Genomic DNA, 22711 nt, shown 5'->3' on the forward strand with positions numbered 1-22711 from the left:
GAGGTTGTTACCGACGAAAACATTTAAAAAATCCACAAAATTATTTTCAATGACCATAAACTGAAATTGAATGAAATAGCAGACACTCTAAAGATATCAACTGAACGTGTACATCATTTTATTCACGAATATTTGGGTATGAGAAAGCTGTATGCGAAGTGGGTGCGGCGCGAACTCACTTTTGACCAAAAACAACGAGTTGATGATTCGGAGCAGTGTTTGAAGATATTCAAGCGTAATAAACCCGAGTTTTTGCGTCGATATGTAACAATGGATGAAACATGGCTCCATCATTTCACTCCGAAGTCCAATCGACAGTCATCCAAGTAGTCTTCACACGATGAACCCAGTCCAAAGCGTGGAGAAATGTAACAGTTGGCAGGCAAGGTTATGGCGTCTGTATTTTGGGATGCACATAGAATAATTTTCATTGACTACTTTGAAAAGGAAGGAAATCTCCGAAAAACGGCCGCATTTGAAGAAAAAGAAAGTGCTGCTTCACCAAGACAATACACCGTGTCAAAAGTCTGTGAAAACGAAGGCAAAAATCTATGAATTGGGCGAATTGCTTCCTCATCCACCGTATTCTCCAGATCTGGCCCCCAGCGACTATTTCCTGTTCTCAGATCTCAAAAGAATGCTCCCTAGGAAGACATTTTCGTCGAATGAAGAGGTGATCGCCGAAACAGGGGCCTATATTGAAGCAAAGGAGGGTCGCTGTAATCAGTGTATTATGTTGAACAAAAAAAAATTTTGCTAAAAAATCTGTTTTACTATGGTAGCCGGGGACTTTTCAATTGAATTGTTATGACCCAAGTTCTGACCAATAACTCAGAGCTCACAAAATCTACTTCAAAGACGATCAAGAAGGATCTACTCCAAGATTTAACCAAACCTGAATCAATTACAAGAGTAAAGATCATAGAATTAATCAAATTGATTACTTCAAGAAACACCAAATTAGTTTTTAAGCGAAACTAGCCCTCTCGTTCACTACAGCTGTATTTAAATTCTATAACTTAGTATAGTTTAAGTGTTTAGTGAGCCAATTTATTCGAAATTGCTCACTAGTGTATCACGTTGAAAAACCTATTATAATATAGCCTATAATATTAAAAACCAGAGATTTATAACCTTTTTTTAATTTATAATACGTTGTTAAAACTGTAATATTTTACAGAACAGAGGGCCATTTATTTATACGCTTTCCAGATATTAATTGAATATAATATACCTACAGAAGGGTGGTTGAGGTGTAAAAACAGCTATGTCTCGTGTCTTATAGAAATATATCAAAAATAGTAACCGCTAATATGACGTAAGATTTATTTAATATTTACTTGCTAATAGAAAAACATCATCGTTGTCTGTGAGAATAAATATAGAATGTATGTATTGTTGTCGCTGTTTATCAACAGATAGCTCTTCTTGTAAAAAATTGTTTACTGTAACAGCTATTTTTATTGGAAGGATTAGAGATTAAATTCAGAATAGTTGCTGAATGAAGATTACTGAGTAAACGCAAGAGAAACTTATTGATGTTCACTTTTATTATTTTATGAACACTAAAAAAGTTAATATAATTGTGAAGTTGAGTATGGCAAACAATCAGTTATATGAAAATCAAATATATGAAGTTTCAACATTTTCATGAAACTAACTTTTATTAAACTTTTTTCTTTTTGTCCATTTTTCAAATTTTGAAAGAAAATCATTTTCTTTCATTTTAGTCACTATCGTAATTCTAAACTGTACATATAGGAAGTTTAATAAAACAGTGAATTCACGTAATTTAAATCTATAATGTCAAAACGTCGTAATGTTACCGCAACTTTGAATTTTAATTCATTTTGGCTTTGGCATACAACAAAAATGTTATCATATGAACTCATTATAATTTATTTTAACATTTCAGTACATCTAATGCATATATTATCCTATTCCTATTCGAAGCAACTTATTAGAAGCCATTTGTTTCTGACTTTAACAGCCAAGACAACGTTGCCGTTTGATAACCTGTAATTATTATCACTAATGTTTTAATGAATTTTAACAGTTGACAAAGAGGGTTCTCAAACCGATTCAACTCATAGTCAAACTGATACGGTTATATGTTAACGAACGTATCAGAAATATTGTATCTCTTTTTAACTACGATGAAATGAGCAGAAACAATATGTTCCGAGTTTAAAACGCATTTTAACAAACTGCAATTAACAAAGTTATCTATCACTTGCATTAGCTGTTTTATTGAATGAACTATAGCTTCTTGTTGAGTTGTTCATTGAACGTATGACTGAAAAACCTTCAGCGATATTACTTATTATACTAAGTATTATACTAGTTATATATTACGATTATAGACAATTCATATTAGTTTGTAAATACTTCGTTTAAAAATTTAAACAGAATAGAAAAATAATAATAATTTAAATGTTATTATGATTATATGATATTTTATAATATTGCTTAAACATATATCTACGGTGATGATTATTCTAATTTGGTCTCAAGATTTTATCTCAGTCTCAAACTTTTATTTCTTCAATTCTTCTTCTCTTGAAATATTGATTTTTTTTTTCTTTTTCAAGAAAATCTTCTTTTTTAATTATATTTCTTTATTTATTCCTCTAAATTCCTTTTGAATGTTAATACTTAATTACTGAATTAAATATTATATAATAACTAACTATATATATATCTATACCTACAACTCATTCGTATCCAGAAAATGAAAGTAGAAAGAGAGAATGGAAGAAGTTCGGAATTATATCTGAAACATTCAATTTGAAAAAAAGATATAATTTTGAAATTGATAACAATTATGATATTACGAACAATCATAAATATAAATATACACCGCGGCTACCGCAGAAACAGAAATATTTTAAACTGATTAATGGTCGTAATTCAAATAATCTTAAGTAATTAGCTGAATGTTTTAAATATAATTAATACGGCCAGAAAGAAACTTAAAAAAAGAGTCGATGAAAAATGCAAAGTTTATAGTATTAATATTTGAATAAAACATGAAACTTTTCTTTAATGTCCTAACAGCCTTTCTCCAACATACAGATATTTCAAAATGTTATAAGGTTAATGCACAAAAATAAAAGAACCTTGTTCAATAAATTATATTAACTAGGGTTTTGCATGTAGCTATTTACCGTTACAGCAAGTAATTCATAAAGTTGAACAAAAAACGAACATATTTTGTAGTTCCAACAAGAAATATAATCAGTTTATTAAAGTAGATTTGTTTATTAGGTGTATGAATACATTTCTACCGTCCGACTAATAAATTATGTGAACATTACCTGATATAAAATGTCAATGTTAAGTTATAAAACATCTGTTAACAATATAAACTTGATATAATAGACAATTCACTAAGACACTATCGCTGTCTCAGCATATTGTTTCATATTTTTAATTATTTTTAAATTTTAGATGCAATAAGTGACATTTGCGGGAAGAAATCTCTAGCTGGTGAACATATGTTAGATTGTTTGTGGATATAAGGCTAATGTTTATTTTATTATATTAGGTATCGAAATTGATTGAAAAGAAATTAGTTATTTTCCCAACAGATGATTTTAATAAATTGTATACCGCGCTATAAAAATCTTACAGTTTACACTAAATGGCATTGCAAGAAAGTTGACATTTCTTACTAAGAAAGACTTATTTATTTGACAGTTTTATGAATGCCTGATTCGATTTTGTTTGAACTCAAGTAGGACACCAGGGCAGATATGCTATATTTTACAGTTTTTCTTCGATAAAATGTTAACACCGGACACATAATTCTCACAATACTTTCGTCGATTCTGCTCTGGTCAATGTCAAAGATCTGGAAGATCTGTATTACCACGCTCTGTAGCGCAAATTGTTAAAAATATGGATAAAATCATAAACACCATTGTCTCCCATGGGACAGTCGATTTTCCGTGATGGAATTTAATGGCGGAAATTAAATGATAATGGAAAAACATTCTTGTTTTTTTCAATGCCATGTGGCCATATAACACTTCGTTAATAGCGACGTGGTCGATGTTCTATAAAATTATGCATATAGCATATAGATCAAACGTCAAATGATTACCACCTGGCATGTCCATAACGAAATATATTGCTAGTAAAATTTCGCCTAAACAGAGGCTTCTGAAAGTCGACTATCCACATGGGAGACAATGGTGTTTATGAAGGAGGCCTAATAAAATTACCTGCTAAATGTCAAGAAGTTATTAGTTCTAAGTATATTAAATAAAGCCACCAAGTTTATGCAAGGATAATAAATTACCTTTTATTATACCTATTACAAAAAAATCCTTGAAATGTTAAATTTCTTGCTCATCTTGTGGTTGAAAATATTATATTGTATTAGTTTATGAGATAATCTTATCTACTTATAGCGACTTATAATAACAATATCATCTCGGAGCAACATACAGAAACTTGCAAAGAAATGAAGATAGTAATTAAAAAATCTACTAAGAATACCTTGGATTTGAAATATTTGCCTTTTCCTGTTTAATCAGTCAATGTCCTTTTATCACTAGTCCCGATTGTAGTCGCATTATCTTAAGATCGTTAGATAAGATATAAACATCGGTCACCTCTTAGTTAATCTAAAACGATTGGGAAAAATAGTGGCTAGCGATGCCCCAAAAAGATGGGAAAATTATTAACTAGAAGCCAATTGACCGATAAAAACTCAGTGACAACTTCACAGTTTAATGGTATCGGGTGCAAAAATCACTAGCTGCTGATTTCACGACAACTCAGTTAACGCCCAGTCTAATCCGCTACATACAATAAATCAATTATTACAATTATCCCATATAGTCTATACAATTAAACAGTCACTGCAGGTTATCAAAATTGATGACGTCAACACGTCGTAATGTTGCCGCATCAAATTGGACTTTTAGTTTACAACGTTTTCAGGTTTATAACTTCTAATAATTATTGTTTTGAAAAATTTTGTAAATATTTGACAGAAAGAAGAAACTTTTCAAAAATTAATAAATTTACTAATAACAACTACATATCTTTTGGTATTCATAATATCTAAAAGATACACAAAGTCGTAAGAGGTTCACTTAGAAATAAATAAACGTATAAATTCTTAGAATAAGTACTCGTTATATTAGTTGTTTTGAAAGCTTTATTGAGGTATTGAGCTATAATTAGAAATTAATAAATTAAATAATATATTTAGAGAAAAGCACAAGTAAAAAAATAATTTAGAGAATTGAAATAACTGATCAAAATGCAATACGGCTTTGTCCAATAAATATGTAGTTAACTAGAGTATTGCATGCCGCTGTTTACTGGTTCGGTGGTCATTTTATAAATTTAAATATAAAAAATGCTTTGAAATTTCAACAGGAATTATTCTCGCATTATTGATTATTTCCTAAGCATTTGCATGCAAGAAAATAACAGAATGCAAGAATTAACATTGCGGTTTCATTAATATTATGTAATGTGCTCAGTCTGGTAGAAATATCGTCATCAGCAGTAGTATGAGAATTATTAATTGGAAAATTTAATTGCAACTAACCACGTTATTTATTTTACAAATACAATATCATGTAACAGTACTTTTTATGTTAACTTCTAAATTAAATTAATAATTTAGTATATAAAAAGTAATTAATTTAAACAGAATTCTTTCTAGTACCACTGATATGACGTTTCATGTTGGATATAAACATCTTGTTAGAATCATATTGAATTATTTTTTAGACCTTTATAATAGATAGTGTAAAGTGATAAGCTACATGTTATTAAACAACAATGTTCAACGTTCCAAATAGGTTGGCCCTCCTCTGAATTATATTAGTTTTTTAACAATTAACAAATAAATTAATGAACAAGTGGCTGACAAGGCAATAATAATACAAAATACACTCTTAAATTTACCAAAAATCTCTCAAAATTAATCGATTTAGTACTTTACTCACAAGTGCATTTGAATCCCAACAATTCATTAATTATAAAATGTCATAATTAGCCGGCTTGGTGGCGCAGTGGTAAAGGCGATAGGACAGTCCTCCTACTGTTGCGATAGCTGCGGGTTTGAATCCTGCTGGGGCATGATCGTAAATTTACCTCTACACCTCTAGTTAACTACATATTTATTGGACAAAGCCATATTGTATTTTGATCAGTTATTTCAATTCTCTAAATTATTTCTTTACTCGTGCTTTTCTCTAAATGTATTATTTAATTTATTAATTTCTAATTATAGCTTAATACCTCAATAAAGCTTTCAAAACAACTAGTATAACGAGTACTTATTCTAAGAATTTAAACGTTTATTTATTTCTAAGTGAACCTCTTACACGCCTTGTAATCATTAGTATATTATGTATGTATGTATATTATACTAATATACATGTAATATATATGTTATACTAATATACATGTTATACTAATGTTATACTAATATACATGTTATACTAATATATTATAACACATCTGAATTAAAATTAGTACAGTAATGTAAATATGTTAAGGTGAATAAAATTGTTCAAAGCTATTTTAGACATATTATTGATTATTTGGGTAAGCTTTATAGCATGTGAGCAAAAATTGCTGCTTTACTAATATGGTGTATTGCGTTCAGTCTAACAGAAACGTTATTATTATGAGTGATATGAAAATTATTAGTTGCCAGAGCTAATTTCGATCGAACGCGTTATTCAGCCACTATACATTTTGCAGTTACAATAACTATATATGCATTTGCATATTTACATTAAGCAACTAAATTTACTAGGGAATAATCCTATATACATGGAAACTATTAGAGCTATAATTAGAATAAAATTAATATAGGATCTAACTGAACATATTCTAATTATAATAGATAAAATGGATTTGAACTTCTTACTATGTCATCAATACCACTATCATGGATATTTCATATACTCCTTTCTACTGCGCATAACAATTTTGCTAAAGAAATTATAATTCGGTTTTCCATCGCAAAATCATAGCCTCAGATAATTGCTGCAAAAGCTACCAAGAAAGGTAATTATAAAATTCACAAACTTGGTCAATATAGCATTTCCAATAAAACATGTACCATACGTTTGTAAGATGGCTGAAATTATCATGATACCAAAACCTGGAAAATCACCAAATGAAATAAAATTATAGATAGCCCTATAGGCCTATATAACTGCTACCAGTGATATCTAAGGTATTTAAAAAACTCTTGATGACTTAATACTTACATATCAGTTTGAGTTTAAAATCGTTAACAAACATTCGACGATTGACCAGGGGCATAGAATAACAGATGTAATTAAAAAACCCATGAAGGTTAAAAGACTTGTTCAGCTATATTCTTAGATGTAGCACAAGTCTTCCATAAGGTATAGAATAACGGCCTTATTCATAAGCTACAGAAAATGTTACCGAAACAACACACTAAACTATTAAAATCTTACATTACAGCTAGAATGTTTAGAGCTAAACAAGAGGAAGCCTCCCTACAGTCAAGCAGCTAACGTAGGTGTACTACAAAGAAGTGTACTCCAATCCTTTACCTATTCTACACATGTGATATACAACAAATAGAAAATATCACGATTCCAAGAACCTTGATGTTGGAGACAATAGCGAAGAAGCCACACGAAAATTACAACAGGCAAGTGACAACATAAGTAATTAATCAGAAGAAAATCACAATTATCAGTACAATAAATTATTATTATACAAGCAATATATGTTTTTCAAAACCCAATCCTGACAAGTATTGTAGGCGCAACTAGATATTGATTACTTATATCGAAACCTTCACATACCGACTGTTACTAAAGATGTCAAGAGAATTGCAAGGAGACATAAGGATAAACTCCATTTTCACGCCAATGTCGAAGTAATGCAACTTTAGAATACCACCTGAACAGGACACATACTCAAAAGAATCAAACCATTTAATCCTGTATAGTGTAGTTTAGTGTAGTGTGGTGTAGCGAGGTGTATTTATTATAAAAACAACAATGTTAATACATAAATGTTATTACACCACAAACTAAAATAATGTCGATGAGTCCTCCTAGTATACCAGAAAGTCACTACCAGTTTTTCTAACAGATGTCGTTAGGCTTAGGTATGCAATATTTTGATTTAACACATATGTCATTTTATTCTACTGACATCAAGCTTCAAAACTATACATGTTATATTTTGTGAACTAAACGCCATCATAGATTCATACTTCCTTAAAAATGTCAAGTTTCGTGCCTAAACACGTGCATTTGCGGCACTTTCCTATTTTACTTTTCTAATTTAATAAAAAGAAATGCTGCTAAGCCTGTGAAAGTCATCATTTGCATGATGTAAAAAAACATGTGAGGTATGGTTTAAAAAATTCAGAAGTTGTAATTTCGATGTGCAAGACAAAGAAAGTTCTGGTAGACCGAAAAAGTTTGAAGATACGAAACTGCAAAAGCTATTTAATGAACACCCAACCCAAAGTCGTTAAATGCGTTAAATGTTGCCCCAGAAATTATTAGCGACCGATTACGAGCAATGGGGAAAATCCAAAAGATACGATGATGAGTGCCACATCAATTGAAATTGAAATTGAATAACAGCCAAATAGATAATCGAAAAATCGTATGTGAAATGCTGCTTCAAGATGAGCGTCGACATGATCGAAAATCATTTCTACATCGAATATTGACGAGTGATGAACAGTTAGTGTTCTGTGCTTGGTTGAATCAGAGTAACGTGGTGTATTACGAACTGTTGAAACCTGGTGAAACAGTTAATACTGATAGCTACCGACAACAAATTATCAATTTGAACCATTCATTGATCGAAAAACGTCGAGAATGGGACCGAAAACACGATAACGCGCAGTTCCATATAGCAAAACCGGCCAATGAAGCGTTGAAAGCACTTGGATAAGACTTATTATCGCATCCGCCTTACCTTGCCTGTCCATAAACTTTTCGCGTCAATGGGATACGCGCTTGCAGAGCAGCACTTCGAAACTTTGATGTATGGTTTTTGCTCAAAGGACAAACGGTTTTCTTGGGGTGGCATCCATAAAGCCTTAAAGATGGGCTAGATGTATAGAATCAAATGGCCAATATTTTGAATAAATACATTTTTCCATTTTCTTCAATATTATGTAGATTTTTCCGAAAAAAAAAACCTGTAATAACTTTCCGGTACACCTGGTACCTAGATTTAAGTTATTGTAAAGATAAATTTTAGATTGTTTGGCAACGACTAGTAACAATATAATAAGCAAATAACAAAAACGTCTCACATGAACAATAAGAATATTGAAATGGCCGTAAAGACTCACACCACAGTATCGAAATTTATTTAGATGAAAGCAAATGAAAATTGATGTTTTTTAAATTGTATTTTCCGATTTGACTTTCCCTCCGTTCCCGCATTCAATTAAACGAAATCGACATCAACCCGGAAGTCAAAAAAAAAACGCCAGTGGCCCATACAGGACAACAAACGTATGTTGAGTGGTTTCGGAAGTCGGCATGTAAATTCGACGGTCCGAAGGAGCGGCAAAAAAATATGACGGGGATTCGTTTTGGAAACAGCTGGATCGCGTTTTATCGGATAAATATTTAAAATGGTCGGGAACGCACGTTCGAATTATTTATTGACGTTTCGGTTTCTGTGTTTATTGGACGACACACACCCGCGCTTACCGTTCGTCGCTCGGGAAGGAAATTTGGGTCGACGAATTACGGAATGATGTATACGGGTACACAAATAAATATTGAAACTCTATTTTTGTGTGTTATTGTAATGGACGCGTTGTTCCAGTCTTTTGTCAATTTTAATACTCGCAGATTTAAATTTAAAAGTACCATGAAAACCTACTGTATTATATAGAAATTTAACTCAAATAGGCGAAACCAAGGAAATGGTTACAAGAGTACCTTTAGCATTTTTGTGACTTAATTATAATCACTATTATTTGATTATAATGCATCTTCAGTCTTGTGTGTATGTATCCAATGTATACGCGGAAATAGAAAACGAGAAGGTTTTCTCTTGAAATAAACAGCCCAATTTAGATTAAGGATGTGTTTGTGACTTGCAAAGAATTGTTTTTTCCTGGTACATAAACAATTAAGTATATGGAGCATTTGTGTTCATACAAATTGTGTTTTTCAGAAAAACGACAGAAGAAATCATGAATATATTACCCATAATTTAAAGACAAAATGTATCCAAATGGGGCGATGGCAAAATTTCGTTCAATGTTAATGTTATTATACTACATGAAGAAGTTTTAGTGTAAAGCCATTTAATATATATAGAGCCAAATTTTGTTGCCCTTTAAAAAGTTGTCTATATCTAATTAAAAAAATTACCTATACAAATGTATATTGGTATAGATACTTAAGAGTACTTAACCGAGATAGGTAGGATTTTTTTTGGGCATGACGTCAAAACAACTAATTCTTCAACAAACATGTTTTAAAAAAATACATATAACTTATAATTAACATACTTATAACTTATAATACATCTTATTTAAATTGAATGCACTAATATATAATTATAGTAAATAATTTTTTATTTATATTATAAAAACATAGTATATTTATATATATTATATATATTTTATATATTTATATTTTAACATTTAAATATATTATAATATTTGGATTTTGTTTCAAATTTAATTGGTCACTAGAATATGGCGTCAGGGATTAGTCACGTGATGCATATGAAATCCTCAACCAATGAAATGCAGCGAAATGGTTTCCTTGATCTTTGGACAAGCTGGAAGTACCTTCTCTCTAACCAATACAGCCTTTTGATATTATGATATTTGACTATGAATTATCCTGCCATAAATTAAATGCTGAGATAGGTAAGAATATTAGAAGTGGTATGTAATATAGCAAGCATTCCATTTTAGCCTCCAATAATCTATTTCTTGTGATATAGTGTTATTCGACATCAACTTCAGTACAGTTTCACCATCCCAGTAACGCCAGTAACCAGACAGGAAGACAAATGTCTTCTGGAGTGTTCTTTAAGCTGATCACTGTAGGTTTAATGTTAAACACTGTCGTTCTGAGCCCACATTAAGCAGTAAGTTCAGTCCATATAAACCCTAGTTGATAAAAGGGAGACTTTAATAATATTATGATAATCAAAGTATTATAATCAATATAATATATCAAAATAATATAATCAGTTAATACAATAATCAAAAATCCAATACTAACAAAAAATATAAATGAACTTATGGTATCCAACTACTGGGATATATTAGAAAATCCAAGTACAAAGTTATTCAGTTGTTCCGAAAAGAAATACTTAGATCCAAAACAGAAGATATAGAGAACACTGACTCAATATAGAGGTTCCACCAAAATATACTAGGTACTAATTTATGTGTTGCCAGGTGTTTGTATATGTGCAGTGGAACCACTGTTTTGTATACCTATTATTGTTAGGTTTAAACTTAATCAACAAATAGCTGAAGTACACACCGATCATTTAGAACAAACCTTTTAACCAAATAAAACTAAGTCTAAACATAATCTACCAATCAGGGACTGCAAAAATATTCCAATTAAACTTGTTACGCCAAAAGAAGTCTCCAAGGTTATAAAAATGACATCAATCCTAGTAATATACTAGACTATGAGCGAATAACCTGACAGGTGCTAAAAATATACAATGAAAAGCAATTGTAATATTCCCCAACTTGAGTATGCAACATTTCGATTAAAACATATCCCGAATATATGGAAAATGGCTGAAGTTGTTATGATTCCGAAACCCGGAAAATCTCCAAATGAAGTAATATCTTATCTGCCAATGCCACTTTTACCATTAATATCCAAGGTACTTGAAAAATTCATGTTTTTGGACGTAATACAATGTCTGGTATAAAGGATTAATGTATAAACTACATAAAATGTTACCGCGACATTACGTAGAACTCCTATATCTGAGGCACTATGTTTAGAGTTAAACAATAAAAAGCTTACTCAACAATGAAAGAAACAAAAGTAAGTGACATTAAGGTAGTGTTTTGGATCCTATTATTTACACACTTTATACATGTAACCTACCATTAATAGAAACTGCTACTATAGCTACATTTGCTGATAACACTGCGATACTTATTATTGGAGACAATAGCAAAGAAGTAACCAGAAAACTTCAGTAACCAAGCAATAATATGAATAATTGGAACCAGAGATGGGGAATATCCCATACAGTAACAATGCTAAGTATCTTGGGATGAATGTTGCCGCAAAAAGAGGTTTTGGGAAGGAGCACATCAGAAAAAAGAGAAGAGCTCGAATTAAAATTTTAAAAAAGTGTATTGGTTATTTAGAATAAGATCTAAATGATCCGTACATAATAAATTGCTTCTATAAAAGCAGATACTTAAATCTATATTCAGTAAAACCTGTCAATGGTGGAGATGTTCAGCGAGAAGTAATATCAATATGATGCAAGCATTTCAGAATAAAGTATTGAGAAGTATTATGGAGGCACCCAAATACTACAGAAACAGTTACTTAGACCGAGACCTTCGGATTCCAACTGTTATAGAATATAGAAAATTAAGATCCCAACAAGATATGAAAGAAGACTTCACTACTATGTAAACACCAAAGTGCTGCAACTTTTGGACACCAGTGAACTAGTACGCACACTCAAGAGAACCAAATCGTGTAATATTGTGTAGTTGTGTAGTGCTCTCTAACTAACTTCTTAGTTAGAGAATAAATAAGGATATATCGTATTTTACAGTAACTACTGAGATACACTAGAAAAATCAAAGACAAAGTTATTCAGATGTTTCGATCCAAAATAAATGTTATAAAGAATACTGACTCAACATAAAGATTCTACCAAGAGATACTAGGTCGTTATTTGTGTGTTGCCAGGTGGTACATCTGCAGTAGAAGTACTATTTTGCAGTGAAGTAATAGTACATTCATTAAATTTTGCTATCATTCAAAACTCAATTATACAGAAGTTTAATTAGCACCTTTTATCTACAATATAATGTTTATGGATATTATCTTGAAATGAAAATATTCGAATATATGAGCGAACATTATCAGGCCACAAAGTAACATAGCCGCCTTTCTGGTTGTCTAATACCGTCTATCCTCAATTCTCTGCTCAAGAGCATAAATTTCAATCGACAGCAATCTTTTATGATTATACTCTATTCCAGTTTCCTGAAATGGTGTTTTGTTAACTTCAATGATCAATGGAATATGTCGCTTGCATCTCAACAAGAGAGCTCAATGATGTGAAGCACAATTAAATAAAATTGTGATTAATGAAAAGTTAGAGTTAAATGTATCAAATAAATTATAATCATAGTATATAAAAAATCATGTTATTGTATATTTCTTCAGTATCCTAAGTATTGCAACGTATAAATACAAAATTACAATTTTACAAGTTTTAAATACAAAATATATGAAAATATCCTCATATTTATGTTCTAAAATTACGTAATAGTTTATGTGACAAAACCATAGCGTTCGACCCGACGATTTTAATTAATAAAGGAGAATTAACCTATTTCAATTATACTATATAACTTGATACGTTTTATATCCCAACATTTCCAATACAGTAGAAAATTTCATTAATATAGCTGATAAATACTAAACTGGATATTTAATGTTAAAAAAATATTTTATTAAGAATAACTATAATCTATAATTAGAAAATTATTTTTATTTTATTCAAAACATTGTTAATTATTTTTATTATATTTTAAACATACATTAAGAACGGAGCGAAGCATTTGCCATATATATTTATCTAATTTTACAATTAATTCAGAATTTCGTAATTGTATACTAAGGTGCATCAATTTGAAATAATATAAAACCACTTTTTCTTCAATTGATGCATAATATTTTTCTCACATTAAAATTGTCAATAATGATTTACAGTACTTTAATATCGATTGTAATCGATAAAATATTTACGACATACTACTTATATTTTGTTTTTCTTTTGGGCCTGATTTACCAGCTGAAAAGGTTTCCTCCTTGATGATGTTAACTCAATTTATAAGAGAGGATTGCCTTGTGAAGGCGCTATATTTTCGGGTATGAGAACCTTTGGCGGCACGAAGAACCAGTTTTGGAGGGATAGTCTTCGGGGTTACGTGATTGGGAACGCATCTGACAGGGATCTGATGTGGGAATTGTTGGAGAGAGCTGAAGTTGCATGGAATTTCTTGTATAAGGAGAAAACGAACGGTCTTATTTCTGGTGTGTCAGTTTCGCGATGAATTTATATACGAATTTATTATACCAAGTGTTAGATCCATATAACATGACGGGTTTGATAAGCAGCTTGTAAAACAAAACTTTAATCATCGGAGACAATCTACTTTTTCTACAGATGAGAGGGTTAAGCACTGTGGCGACACCGTAGCCTTTGGAGATTGCTTGATTTATCTGTGATGACCATAGGAATCTACGGTCAAAGATGAGGCCGAGATATGTGGCTTTTTGTCGCCACGCGATTGGGACTTTTTTCACTCTCAGCTGGTACGCGCGGATGTCTCTCTGATTGTGAAAGATTATGGTCTGCGTTTTTTAGGGGTTGATTTGCAGCCTCCAGAAATTTAGCCATTGAACTGTGGCATTTAATTGAATTTGAAGTTTTCTCTGAGCGGCATCTACAGAACGGGAACTGGTGAAGAAAGCTGTATCATCCGCGTATTGGGCGGTTTCCATATCTTTCTTCATTGGGATGTCTGACATGAAGAGGTTGAATAATGCTGGGGCTAATGGGGAACCTTGGGGGACTCCTGCTTTGACTGATTTAGGACTGGAAAGTGTATTACCGATCTTTACTTGAAAGGATCTATTTTTATTATCTTATATTTTGTAGCTTGACACTTTTTATATACTATGTGCTATATATATATACCTATTTCAAAACATTTTATCACCTAAACGCAATTATTTCAAGTATCACACAAATTCAATTAATTTTTAAACACATTCGTACGTAAGGCAATCCTCAACATTAATTCGACTAGCATATATAAAATAGTGCATACTTATTTAGTTGTAAAAAGGGTTTATTGTCATTTGATAATTTCAAATAATCTCAAAGGTACTATTATTAACAAAAAATGATGCTGAAAAGCCCAACAAATACAACAGCAATGCTTTCAAACATTCAAATAAAATTGTAAAGAATGAAAATTAATGAATCTATAATTTGATAGCGTAAGGTATAAGTACATAGTGATAAATTGAAAGGATTTCAATGAACTTGTATCTATTAGAAATCATTTTAAGTTCATTTTACTTGTTAATTAAGTAATTAATTTATTTTAACATTCTACTTAGAAATATCTGATAATAATATTTTTTAATTCAATTAATTTTATTTTAACGTAATTTTATTTTAATTTCGTGTAATTTTATTTTAACGGTATATACGGTATACATAAGTACGTGAAGATACTTAAAATTGAGGTCAATATGTTGAAAAGGTCGAGTTTTCTGTTGTTCTAATGTCACCTAAAGAATTTTAACATCGGTGAAATGTATCTTTCAACAATATGCGTTGTCGTAATACAAAGTAAAAACCGTTGATCATACCAATGTGGATTCAGAACAAAGTCCTGAGAGGTATTGTGGGTGCACCCAAATACTATAGTCTACTCTACTTCAGATACCTACAATCAGTCAAGAAATCAAGATAATTGCAAGGGGTTATGAGGAAAATCTCCATTCTCATACGAATATTGAAATATTGCAACTATTGGATACCACCAGAACAGGACTCAGACTCAAAAATATTAAACCATCTAATCTTGTGTAGTGTTGTGTAGTGAGGTGCATATATTAAAAAATTTAGCAGTGACATATATAAACGTTATTACACCAAAGACTGAGATACTTAGATTTAAGTTATCATAAAGACAAATTGGAGGTTAGACGGAAACGACTAGTAACAATAAATTAATTAAATAATAAAAAAAATGTAGACTACATTAATATCTATAATAAAAGATACGTAAAAGTGAAAAAAGAGGATAGCTATTATTAGTTATAATTACATTACTATTACAAGTAATTTAAGTAAATAAAGAATTCATTTGGTATGGTTAAAATGTTTGGTTTAGTTTAGTTATGGTTATAACAACTGTTATGGTAACTTTGTAAAATAAACAATAATTCAGTTAAGCTTAATCATATGGTGAACGAAAAAACTCTAAAGCAGTACTCACAACTAAATCACCACAACTCAATAAATACTCTACAAATTAATATCATTAGAATTTGTTCACGACAGCGACACCTTCATAAAATTTAAATATTCACATGCCCGTTTTGTTAGAAAATTAATGTAGATTCAGAACATAATAAAAAAATATGTCTGCTCTTGCTTTTGTTAATGTGTTTTAACGACTTCCCAAAACAAGAGGTACCTAAATTCCATTTAAATTAAATTCAGACTAATAATTTGAAAAGCTTAAAATAGCAACTCCCAAATTGAAAATCGGATTGAGGGTCTAATCACTATATATCGACCCTACAATCGTTTCCAAACGGAGAATATCCAGCTCCACTTACGTCAGAATCTAATCAGACTAATAGCATGAAAATGTTCTGAGAACATAACGGTAAAACAACCGTTGTTACATTTTATTGAATTGAACCAAGTTTTTTAACACTTTTATTGAATCCAGAAAAAAAACACTCACAGACAGAACAGAAATATTGGTAAATAATTATTGTAATTATTGTAAACAATTTGTAGAAATTATTATATTAATATTGTTCTATAGCTAGACATTACAATTTTTCCATCTTTCTTACAACAATTTTTGCGAAATTTGGCGCTGTTAAAATGTTAAAATGTATAAGAAGATGACGGAAAAATGTATAGATAATAAGTACTATAAATATATAAAATTAAAGAAAATAGAAAGCAAATATACACAGGAACTGTTTCATACACATCCATAATTGTTGGTGCGACGTTTCGTCCCAAAATATTTTAAACCTACCAGAAATTTATATGAAAACATTTGTTTAAACATCTTAATATTTATTATTCCTGTATTGTTGTGTATGCGAAAGAACAGATAAAAATAGTATAAGGTCGTAGAAAGTTACTTTTTTTCTAATTACAACAAATTCATATAGCCGATTTGTCCAAAGATATATTCAGCTGTGAAAGAAAATTACTTATGTGAAATATAAAAAGTATAAAAAATTTCATAATGTAAAAAAACAATCTGCCCTCTATGTCCGCAAAGGAAGAATTTTCTCATCCCTTTAGATTTTCAGAAACATCTCTTTTGAACATATAAACCAGAGAAATACAAGAAAATATGATAAATATAATTTAAGATCGTATGAAAATACAGTTCAGTACATTGCAAATACGGTGTTGTATGTTAGCAGACTGCTTCCGTGTAAATAATGCGAATGAATTGCTCAGTTTTATATGTCAAGTCTTGTAGGTTATACTTCAGTGTGTACATCAAAGACGGACGAGCATTAACATGTATTGTGACCAGACAATATAAAACTACAGCGTGCAAAAGAAACAGAACTCAACACTCAATTGAATAATACTGTTTCCATAAAAATAGTACATCGAGAGCTCCATAAAACTAATATTCATGAAAAGGTTGCGCTTTCAACCCGTAAAACCTGGACAATTGATAATGAAGAATACAGGATGGTCCAATGAAACATCGTTTACATTGCTTCCCACAAACTGGCGGGATTTTTTTATGGATAAGCCCAAAAGAAGTCTACGATTCGAACTACCTGCTTGCTACAGTCAAGCATACGGGAAATTCCGTTATGATTTGAGCAGCAATACCCCCAATATCTTCACAACCTCAATAATGAAGTGCTTACGACCACTAGCATATTGTTACGAAACACTGCTAAACTTCACTCTTGGTTTAAGAAACATATTATCAAACATCTTCACTGACCAGCACAATCACCAAATCTTAATTCCATCTCCAATATCGTTAAAGCAATTGGCCAATGTTTAGGTACAAGAATGGGACTTCATTTCGTTGAAAATTCTTCACGAAATAATATATTAAAAATTTTAGATAGTGTTTTTATTGCCATTTTATTATTTAAGAAGTTGTAAGGATTTATATATATATATATAGAAAATTATACTTGATGCTTTGCTATATGGTGTTTGGTTCCATAGAAGAATAAAACGGACCCATAGAGTAAAAATTGCTAATATTAAGTTCAATAAAAGAAGCATTTTCTACAGACAATTAGTATTTACTTTAAATTCGCCTAATAACTTCTGCCCATAAATGACTTACTAATTAGAAGAGAGTAAGAGATTTAATCAATGATAGTAAATATGTTTTATTGGTCATACTATTGTTGAAGAAGACGTTTTATTTTTGCTGATTTATATTAATTTATACTTAATACAAATATGCTTAGGATTAAATAATTTTTGAAAAAAATTGCTTTGAAAACAATATCACAAGTTGAACAATAATTAAATTGAATGTATTACAGTCGAATTTCGCCCACTAGTAACTAAAACTAGTAATTGTCAAAAAAAATTAAAATAGCACAAATCTTATTTCGTTAGTTGAGTTATTTCGACCAAAATTACATTGTCTACAACCAGCATAATGAGAATGCATCTTTCGAATTTCTTTTCATAGTTTAACGGTTAGATCGCAATAAGAGCACTGACTAACTCGAAATGAAGCTGAGCCTTTGTCATTGCGCGACTTCAATCCATTTGCATTCCGAGTCCGTTCGTGCATTATGACACATTGTTAGAAACGACGCTACGTCTGAACACGTATCCTTCTCGCACGGAGCTCAAAATGGATAACTCACCGTGCGTCCATATCGACATTATGACGACTCTCACGTCAGTCCAATTTAATGAGATTTGTAGGTCTCGTCGATCGATACGAATCTTGTCGAGTTTTATCTCTTCCGACGCCGATGACGTGAATTATGGATGCATCGCGCAACCGAACTTTCTCTTTAGTTTCATGAATTATTAAGGGTCGACCCTTTAACCAAATCCTTCATCCTTTTCGAAGCCCTTAGTTAACACACGATGCTCCTTAAAGGTTTACTAGGCTGTTCAGTAAGTTCACAGGAACCATCTATCCGTCGACAGTAGAACAAGATATTCATCTCCATTTATACTTCTCTTTGAATAAGAACATAACCAAAACTTATGATTAAATAAAAGCTACTTTGAAAGTAGGCTGTGCGCAGAAGCCACATTCTGTTTAAACGAAATCTGATTAAAGGAAATGTATAGGCCGTATCAACACTATTATATCTGTCGCTCCAAATTACTTCTTGTACAACAAGAAAAAGAGCCGGTTTGGTTGGTACAGTTATCCAGGCTATATAGGAAGGCTCTCCTACAGCGATGGTCGCAGGTTCGAATCCTGCTCTAACATGGTCATAAATGTGTGCTTGTGATTATCCAATGAACAAGAGTGTAAAATGCGACAAGGAAAATAAACCCAGCCATGCCAGTAAAGGTTGGGTAAGACTCGATGTCTTCTGGGATGATCCCCAAGTTTGTTACTCTCCAGTCGGTAGGCTGAATGCTGAGGACCGTAGTGTTACAAATATTTCAGAACAAGTTCTAAGAGATATCGTAGAGGCACCCAGATACTATAGGAATGATTACTTAAACAGAGACTTTCAAATACAAGTTTTTACTCAGGAAATAAAAAGAATTGCAAAGAGGCATGGGGTAAGGCCACTTCCATCTTAATAAAGAATGAATCAAACCAAATTTGGTTATAAAATGTAATTAATTAATATATGAACATTATTACTAAAGAGGACAAGTAAGGCCTAATTGGATTTCATAGCCGAATACTTAGTATTTAAGTTATTCTAAAAACAAATTATAGTTTAGCCCCCAAAGAGTAGTAACAATGCAATAATTGAATCTGTCCTGTATGTTAATATTTTTTGAATGTGAATTTGTTTAAAATGGAAGAAATTAAGGACAAATACTCTTACTTTGGTCATCGCGATAAGTTGCCTTCTGAGGCAGTGTTGGTTCTTTGCAAATTCTTTACCCAAAAATCAATTCACTCATTGTCACATTAGCTACTCCTGAAACTCAAAAAAACGCTTTGAAGATATCGTTTTAAAGGGATGGTATGAAACTATCACTATTTTTAACAGACTTCAAAAAACGGGGAGGTTCTGTTTTCGTCTGTATAAATATTTCTTTTTAATGTATCTTCACCCATTCCTCCGTCAATTATGGACCGATTTATTTTTTATTCGTAGTACGTATGTGTAGAGTACACTTCCGAGATGGTCCCATTGGAACCAAGTTAGGATCTGTTGGTGGAGACCGGAAATCGAGGGAAACCTTCAAATTTCAAAAGCACGTACAAAGTTTTCACTTATTTTTTTATCTAAAATAACAAGATATTTGGGTATAATGTTATTGCTGGACTAATGTAATACAAAATTAAATTACCAACAAAACAAATCTAAGTTAATATAACTGTCTGGGTTCAGCATCGACTTCAAGGTGATCAGTTCGTAGTAGTTAAAATAATTTTGTAAATAGATAAGAGTAAGTTTATATATAGTTTATATAGAGTAAGTTAAAAGTTTTCACTAAGATTATTGAGTTATTCAGTGTATACATTTTTGTTATATGATGTTGAAGAAATCTGCTGCCGAAGCCCATCAAGCACTTTTACTTTAAAAAACTTACTGTAACAGGGAGTGGAGTGCCAAAAAACTTCAAATACTACGAATTGCAAGAATTGCTGAATAAAAGCCCAGCTTAAATTCATATTTTTCTGTGGCGCATTGTAACTGCGACAAAAAAATTATGATGCCAAACGCAGAAAATTGTGAGTTAGTCCAGAAATTGTAAGTTCACATCGCCACCAAAGCGAAAAAATTCGTAGTCATCAACTGTTGATGTACACATAGTGGAATCAGCAACTTATAGTATATTACGAGCTACTAAAATTAAATCAAAATGTTAGTGCATATGTCTACTGACATTGTGTATTGTGTAACAGAACAATTGCAAGTAAAGAACACAAAATCATCATCTGGCATAATAACGCTCAACGACACACTGCAAGAATTGTGAAACTGTTGCACTTCGAATTAGTTCAGATCAATAAAATTAGTTTTTAGTTAACGCAGTAGAAGTTCTGCTGCACCGAGCATACCCACTAGACATAGGGCCTTCTGACTGTCCCCCCTACAGATCGACGCAATATGGCTTGACTGGCACACGGTTTTGAAATGTTGGAGAAATTCTTGTTTGTTATACAAAAACCTATTTATTATAAATTATAATTATGCAAACAAATAAAACAAATTAATTGGTATTTTGTCAACTTTTATTCAACTAGTAGATTTTTTTAAATCAAATTTTCAATGTCTATCAACAATCGTTCATAATCATATAACAATCAAATTTCTTAAGTTCGATATTGGAGAATTGAAATATTTTAAATGATTCATAATGCTTTGTTTACTATGGTATCATTGTCTACTACCTAACTCCACAATTTCAGCTCTCTATGAGTTATTTGACATTGGTTCTTTTTTTTGAGTTCGATTGTTGAGTTATTGAATCGAATTTAGCATAATAATTCTTGACATTAGATATTGAGTTGCATCTTAATATAATTTTAGTATTGGAGTAGCCACAAACATATTTTTTCTGTAAAACTCTTCTGCATATCACTTCACCACAGGAATGTTTATTTATTTTATAATAGGATCGTTTTCCCTTTCCATTTTTCGTTTCTAAAACTATATTTTACTTGATGGGATGGGAACTGTGGGATAGTGAACTCTAGACACTTAAACATAAAATATTTGGTATTTCACTCACAATTATCCAAAGGTACTGATTTCTAAAGATAAAGCTTCCTTACAAATATGTATGTGGTATGTGTTCCTTACTCATACGTTGAAAAACCTTAAAGACTTAAATAATCTCAATCAACAGGTTATGCAACCAATCACTTTTTTACTTTATGTAGCATTCCAACACAAGCCAGATATTTTACTTTATATTATTGGCGTTCCCACAAATATGACAAATGTTGTATTAAATAAAGATGTTATTTGAAAAATGTATAATAATTAATTTGCAATAAAGTAGTTGAATAGCACCTTTAAATACCGACTTACAAACATTAAAATAATTTGTTTTTATTTTTCTCACTTCATATAAATAAAGCTAGTAAAAAAACTTTAAGAGAAATTCATTTTAATGTCAAAAAACTTTATTATCATGTCACGTCCTCGGCTATATTATAATATAGTGGTAGAAACGACGCTTTATATGAATACATATCAAGTCCAAGTACAAACTCGACTATGCATCTGTATCAGCATTTTCAGACCGGCACGTCTGAACACACGTTGTTAAGTAGCTGCAGATCGATACAAATCTCTCCAAGTTTTATCTTCACCGACGATACGATATTAATAATGAATCAGTTTCGAACCAACTTTCTCTCTTTACTTATGTGAATTATTAAAGCGCTGAGTCGATCCTTTTACCGGATCATTTATCCTTTCTTTACCCCTTCGGTTATTCTAATCGCCGAAGGCCATTTACAAGACTTCAGACAATTATTCTTTATAGATTGTATGTATTTTAAAATTCTTCTATTAAATTTCTA

Source organism: Rhynchophorus ferrugineus, unplaced genomic scaffold, assembly GCF_030347505.1.
Source record: "Rhynchophorus ferrugineus isolate W39M unplaced genomic scaffold, kcgeb_rfMv2 rfM3, whole genome shotgun sequence".
Lineage (NCBI taxonomy): Eukaryota > Metazoa > Arthropoda > Insecta > Coleoptera > Curculionidae > Rhynchophorus > Rhynchophorus ferrugineus.